Genomic DNA, 7,432 nt, shown 5'->3' with positions numbered 1-7,432 from the left:
AGAACAGTCCACCCCCCTGGACCCTGGAGCGGACCAGGGACTTCCCAAGGGCGTAGATAGAGCCTGCAGAATCGAACTGAGGGAACTCCTTCAAGGGAGGATTGGAGAGGGCGGAGCTCCATTGAATCCCAGAGAAAGGAGGGTGGATTGAGTGCTAGGCTCAACAGCGCCAGTAACCATTGTGGCCAGGAGTGGAATTGCACCGCTGACAGAAATAAGGAGCAGAAAGGGGACAAAACCCACTGCAGGAAGGTTGAACTCTAGGGATCAAAGGGGAAGAGAAAGGGCTAGGTTCAACAAACTCACCCAACAGGCTCCTCTAGAAAAACCTTCAGGAAGGAGACCAAAGCAGACCGAAATTAGAAGCCATAGTACTCCAAAACATACCATTAAATACAAAGTATTATGCGTAAATCAAGGAGATCCCTTATAACTGGAGACAACGTGACAAGCCCTATCAAGTTTCCAAGTCCACCAAAGCGCACAGATTCATGGGAAGAAGACCTAGAAGCGGCCATGAGGAAGGAAATGCAAGAATTACTAAACAGAATGAAAGAAACCCTAGCAACCGAGTATAAGAAATTCATGGACGAACGACTAAGCCAAATTAAAGAAGAAATGTTAAAGAACATGAGAGATTCCATACAAAAAGAAGTGAAGGATTTAAAAGACAAAATAACAAGCCTTACGAGTAGAACCACAGAGTTGGAGAAGCACATCGATGAACTCGAAGGAAAACTGCAATATAAAAATGATCAAGAAACCAACAAAGAAAAAAAAGGCAAAGCACTGGAAGGAAAAATCCAATATCTAATGAATAAGGACAAAAGAAACAATCTAAGAATTGTGGGTATACCAGAAGGGGAAGAAATAGGGAAGGGGGAAGAACAAGTAGTCAGGGAGATAATAACAGAGAACTTTCCCACCCTCTGGAAAGACAATTTAGGACAAATCCAAGAAGTCAAGAGAGTCCCTAATAAAATAGACCCTAATAATCCCACACCAAGACACATAATAATCCAAATGGCGAAAAACAAAGAGAAAGAGGAACTCCTGAAAGCAATAAGGGAGAAAAAAAACCTCAAGTACAAAGGAAAGGACATAAGAATCAAACCAGATCTCCCATTTGAAGTAATTCAAGCAAGAAGACAGTGGAATGATGTATTTAAACGACTGAGTGAAAGAAATTTCCAACCCAGGGTCCAATACCCAGCAAAACTATCATTCATATGGGAGGGCAGACTAAAAACATTCACAAATATGAACGAACTTGAACTATTTGTGCAAACTAAGCCGATCCTAAGCGACTTACTCAGAGACGAATTACACAATCCAAACCCCCGATTGTAACAACAACCACGCCACACAATACAACTGCACAACAGTCCTCTCTATCAATAATTTCCCTAAATGTTAATGGACTAAACTCTCCAATAAAAAGACACATAGTAGAGAACTGGGTTAGGAAAAATAAACCGGACTTCTGCTGTCTGCAAGAAACACACCTACAGGTACAGGATAAGCACAGGCTTAGAATTAAAGGATGGAAAGTAATTATTCAGGCCAATGGAAAACAAAAAAGAGCAGGGACAGCCATTCTTATATCAGACCAAATTGTATTCAACCTCAAGAAAGTGATCAGAGACAAAGAGGGGCACTACTTACTGATCAGGGGAACATTAGATCAAGAAGTGCTAACCCTGGTCAATATCTATGCACCTAATGTAAAGTCACCAAAATATGTGAGGCAACTACTGACAAACCTGGAGAAACACATGAAGGGAATTGTGATAATAGTAGGGGACCTCAATACTCCACTATCACCACTGGATACATCCTCCAAACAGAAAAATAGTAAAGAAATAAGAGCTCTAAATGAAAAATTAGAAGAATTAGGGCTAATAGACTTATATAGAACCCTCCATCCCCAGAAAGTAGAATACACATTCTTCTCAAACCCACATGGAACCTTCTCCAGAATAGATCATGTCTTAGGACACAAAGCCAACCTATATAAGACCACAAAGGTAAGGATCATTAGAAGTACCCTTTCAGATCACTATGCAACAGAGCTTATAATTGATGTCAAGAAGAAGCAATGGAGGAAAACTAATACCTGGAGATTGAACAACATACTGCTTAACAACAGCTGGATCAAAGAACAACTCAAGGAGGAAATAAAAAGATTCCTTGAGACGAATGACAATGAAGAGACAACATGTCAGAATTTATGGGATACAGCAAAAGCAGTACTTAGGGGGAAACTCATAGCATTACAGGCCTATGTTAAGAAACAGGAAAATAACAAAACCAACAGTTTAAAAGATCACCTCAAAGAATTGGAACAACAGCAACAGAGAAATCCAACCACAACCAGAAGGCAAGAAATCATAAAAACCAGAGCAGAAATAAACAACATAGAGACTAAGAAAACAATACAAAAAATCAATGAGACCAGGAGTTGGTTTTTCGAAAAAATAAATAAGATAGACAAACCATTGGCAAAACTTACCAAAAAAAAGAGGGAAAACACCCAAATCACTAGGATCACGAATGAAAGGGGAGAGATTACAACAGAACCCCAAGAAATACAACATATCATGAGAACATATTATGAACAACTATATTCAACTAGACTAGAGAACCCACCAGAAATCGACAGATTCTTGGACAAACACCCTCTTCCAAGACTGGAAAAGGAAGACCTAGAAACTCTAAACAGTCCAATCACTTCAGAGGAAATTGAAGACGTAATTAAAAGACTCCCTAAGAACAAATGCCCAGGCCCAGATGGATATACAGGTGAATTTTATCAAACATTTCAAGAAGACTTATTACCACTGTTCCATAGGCTTTTCAAAACCATAGAAAAAACAGGAATCCTCCCCAACTCCTTTTATGAGGCTAATATCACACTCATTCCTAAAGAAGGCAAAGACACCACCAAAAAAGAAAACTACAGACCAATCTCACTAATGAACATTGATGCAAAGATACTTAACAAAATCTTAGCAAATCGAATCCAACACCTCATTAAAAAGATCATACATCATGGTCAAGTGGGATTCATCCCAGGAATGCAAGGTTGGTTCAACATATGCAAATCAATCAACATTATACACCACATCAACAACATGAAGGACAAAAACCACATGATCATATCAATCGATGCAGAGAAGGCGTTTGACAAAATCCAACATCTGTTCATGTTAAAGACACTCAGCAAAATAGGGTTAGAAGGCACCTTCCTTAAGATAGTTACAGCTATTTATGAAAAGCCTACAGCCAACATTATACTTAATGGCGAGAAGCTAGAAGCATTCCCACTAAGGTCAGGAACTAGGCAAGGCTGTCCACTCTCTCCACTCTTATTCAATATAACCTTAGAAGTCCTAGCAATAGCAATCCGACAAGAGAAGGGAATCAAAGGAATTCAAGTAGGGAAAGAGGAACAGAAGCTAGCTCTATTTGCTGATGATATGATGATATACATCAAAAACCCTAAAGAATCCACAGAAAAACTCCTAGAAACAATCAACCAATACAGTAAAGTGGCTGGATACAAAGTCAATACACAAAAGACAGTAGCGTTTTTATATACAAACAATGAAGTTGAGGAGAGAGAGATTAAAAATACAATTCCATTTAAGATAGTATCAAAAAATATCAAATACCTAGGAATCAACCTTACAAGAGAAGTGAAAGATCTATACCAGGGAAACTTCAAAACACTTCAGAAAGAAATTGAAGACGATCTAAAGAAATGGAAGAACATCCCATCCTCATGGATAGGTAGAATTAACATAGTCAAAATGACTATTTTACCCAAATTGCTATATAGATTTAATGCAATCCCTATCCAAATCCAGACACAATTCTTTAAAGAAATAGAACAATCAATTATAAAATTCATTTGGAACCATAGAAGACCCAGGATAGCTAAACACATTCTGAAAAATGAGAAGTTGGGAGGTATCTCCTTACCTAACTTGAAACTATACTATAAAGCCATAGTAATAAAAACAGCATGGTACTGGAACAGAGACAGGACCTCAGACCAGTGGATTAGAACAGAATTCCCAGACATAAACCCCCAGATATATAGCCAACTAATATTTGATAAAAGAGGCAAGAATATGAAATGGAACAAAGAAAGCCTATTCAACAAATGGTGTTGGTACAACTGGAAACTCATATGCACGAAAGTGAAAATCGACCCATATCTCACTCCTTATACAAAAGTCAACTCAAAATGGATCAAAGATCTGGAAATCAGACCTGAATCTATAAAGTTTATCGAGAATAAAATAGGCAGAACACTCGAAGACCTTTATATTAAAAGGGTCTTTGAGAATGGAGCACCAATGGCAAAAACGTTAGCATCAACTATAAACAAATGGGACTATATCAAACTAAAAAGCTTCTGCATGGCAAAAGAAACCCTACTTAATGCAAGAAGACAGCTAACAGAATGGGAAAAAATCTTTTCACTTGATATATCAGATAAAGGGCTGATATCTAGAACATACAAAGTGCTCAGAAACCTGAGTCCTTCAAAACCAAACGAAGCCATAAAAAATGGGGAGACGAAATGAATAGACATTTCTCTGAGGAAGAGAGAAGGATGGCCAACAAACACATGAAAACATGCTCACCTTCACTCATCATCAGGGAGATCCAAATCAAGACAGCAATGAGATACCACCTCACACCAGTGAGTTTGGCTCACATCAAAAATAATGGGAACAACCTTTGTTGGAGAGGATGTGGTATGAAAGGAACTCTCATTCATTGCTGGTGGGAATGCCCTTTGGTCCAACATCTATGGAGAAAAGTCTGGAGAGTGCTCAAAGAACTCAGAATTGAGCTGCCATTTGACCCAGCAATTGCTCTCCTAGGCATATATCCCCAAGATGGAAGGACATTCATTCCAAAATATGTATGCACCCCACTATTTATTGCAGCACTCAGTATAATAGCCAAATCTTGGAACCAACCTCGATGTCCAACAACAGATGAATGGATCATTAAAATGTGGTACATATATACAATGGAATATTACATGGCAGTTAGAAATGATACAATCACAGACTTTGCAGCAACGTGGATGGACCTAGATCATGTTATGTTAAACGAAGTAAGTCAGAAGACAAAAGAAAAACACAGAATGGTAGCACTATTCTGAAACACCTAGAATACATAAAAAACAAAAAAAGGACATTGAAGAAGCATAACTGCTAGAACCACAAAGAAAGACTTCATAAACTCCATTCCCTGATCCTCACAGCCACCAAGATCTCTAGAAACAGGTCTGATTTTACCATCCAAGATAAAGTAGAAGTCTTCCACATACCACGAAAGCAGCAAGAGGAGAATAAATGATCTATTTTTTTGACATCTTTATTTTGGTGTGGAGATTACGGTTGATGTCTCCAATATTATTTTATTTTATTTTGTTTTGTCTTTCTCTTTCTTTTTGCACTTGAGTATGATTTGATTTCAGAACCGAGATTATTGTGTGGTGCCTGTCTTTATTGTTGTGGTGCTTATCGGTTATTTAATTCGATATTTTTTTTGTGTGTGTGTGTGTATTGTTGTGGTATTTTAATTACTTTTTTCACATCCTCTCTCAAACTGAGTTTGGAAGCCTCTAGACAGGACTCTGCCTATTTTCAGTATATTTGATTTTTGATTGAGAAGAGGGCATATTAGGTGATGGGTATTCCCCTGATTTAATGTGAATATGTACCCAAAATACTACAGTGAAAGATATGTAAGCCATTATGGAAAAAAATTGTGTTTTTAATCAGAAACTTTCTTTGACTTACATGTATTATTATTATATTAATTATATTATATGTTATGTTATGTCACTATATTATGTTATATTAGTTTACCTTATTATGTTAATCAATTTTGTCCTTTAAATGAATTCTTACTTAAAAAAAAACAACTTTAGTTTGCCCTGAAGAAAAAAAAAATAAAAGATAAAATAAGGCCTCCCAATTCTTACCACAGGCTGTGTTCTTTACACTGGCTGTATAGAAAGAGGAGGTACAGTAAAGGCACCCCATATACACCTCAACACAGGCCCCTTGCCGGGTATGTATTGTGAATTGGGGGACAAAAAAAAAAAAAAAGAAAATTTTCTTTAGAAGGGACAAAAAAAAAAAGATACAAACTTATATGAAAGAGATGTAAATCTTTACCTTGTAAATCTTTCTTAACTATTCATTGCTATTTCTAGGTCAAACTTTGGATGTTATATATGAGGTAAAAATAGTTAACAGTGTGATTTCTTCCTGTTGTGTATATCCCTTGATTAGTACGAAATATTCATCTTTGTCCCCTACAATTTTTTAAGTCAAAATTTTGTGTCATCTGATATTAATATGGCAACTCCAGCTTTTATAAGGGTGTTGTTTGCTTGGATGATTTTCCTCTGAAATGCTCGGTAGTACAGATGCTGCTCCAACGCAGAGAAATGAAGAGACAGTCACTCAGGCAAAAGCTCAAGTGGGTTCTTTATTCTGGCCGGCCAGGTTCCACTGCCTGTCCAGAACCGAACAGAGGCAAAGGACCACGTGGCTTTCTTTGTTCATCCTTATATACCATAAGAAGGGAAGTGGGGGTAGGAACGATTTCCTTATAAGGCGATAACATCTGCTAAGACATTCTGAGGTAATACAAGTTCCTTATATGGGCATAACATCCGCTAAGATATTTTGAGGTAACATAAGGTATCACAGGAGCTTAGGTATGGTATAAGCTTCCTTTTTAGGACAAAAAGTGTTAGCTACAAAAAGCAGGTATAAGCATAGAAAATTACAGAATTCTGGTTGCGAAAACCTGACCTTTAAGTTCCACGAGCTACTGCAGTGGGGGCTGGTGTAACTAGTTGTTGACTTCCCTTTCACCTCCAGTTTTTTATTTTGATTCTATATTTGTTGTCACTATTCAGGTGTATTTCTTGTAGGCAGCAGAAAGTTGGATTCAGTTTTTTGATCCATTTAGTTACTCTGTGTATTTTTTTTGGGGGGGTCACACCAGGCAGGGGTTATTCCTGGCAATACACTCAGAAATTGCCCCCAGCAGGCTCAGGGGACCATATGGGATCCTGGGATTCAAACCACCATCCTTCTGCATGCAAGGAAAACACGCTACTCCACGATATCTCTCCTGCCCCAACACTCTGTGTCTCTTAACTGGATGTTTGAGAGAGATAATTGTCATGGGATTTAGTGTCATCTTTCTGTAAAAGTTTGGTGTATCTCTTGGTCTGTCTTGTCTTAAAGTAAACCTTTCAGTTTTTCTTTCTATGAAGACCTTTATGTTTTTCTTTTAATGATTTTTATACTGTCTCTGTGGTGTTTATCAAAAACTTCTACTATTGTGTAATTTTTCCATTGTCTGGTCATTTGTTTTAAGGCTC

The 7,432-nt window shown here is 37.7% G+C and overlaps 1 non-coding gene across 1 annotated transcript; it reads left to right on the top strand.

Annotated features, from left to right (window-relative positions):
* Positions 1–5,996: 5,996 nt before the first annotated feature.
* Positions 5,997–6,129, top strand: LOC126014734 (small nucleolar RNA SNORA51). Its single transcript, XR_007497733.1, has one exon. It is a non-coding gene; the product is annotated as a small nucleolar RNA SNORA51 (small nucleolar RNA).
* The last annotated feature ends 1,303 nt before the right edge of the window (positions 6,130–7,432 follow it).

The sequence above is a fragment of the Suncus etruscus genome, chromosome 7, assembly GCF_024139225.1.
Source record: "Suncus etruscus isolate mSunEtr1 chromosome 7, mSunEtr1.pri.cur, whole genome shotgun sequence".
In the NCBI taxonomy this organism is placed as follows: Eukaryota; Metazoa; Chordata; class Mammalia; order Eulipotyphla; family Soricidae; genus Suncus; species Suncus etruscus.
The sequence above is the reverse complement of the archived record's forward strand: the minus strand, read 5'-3'. Positions and strand labels throughout refer to the sequence as shown.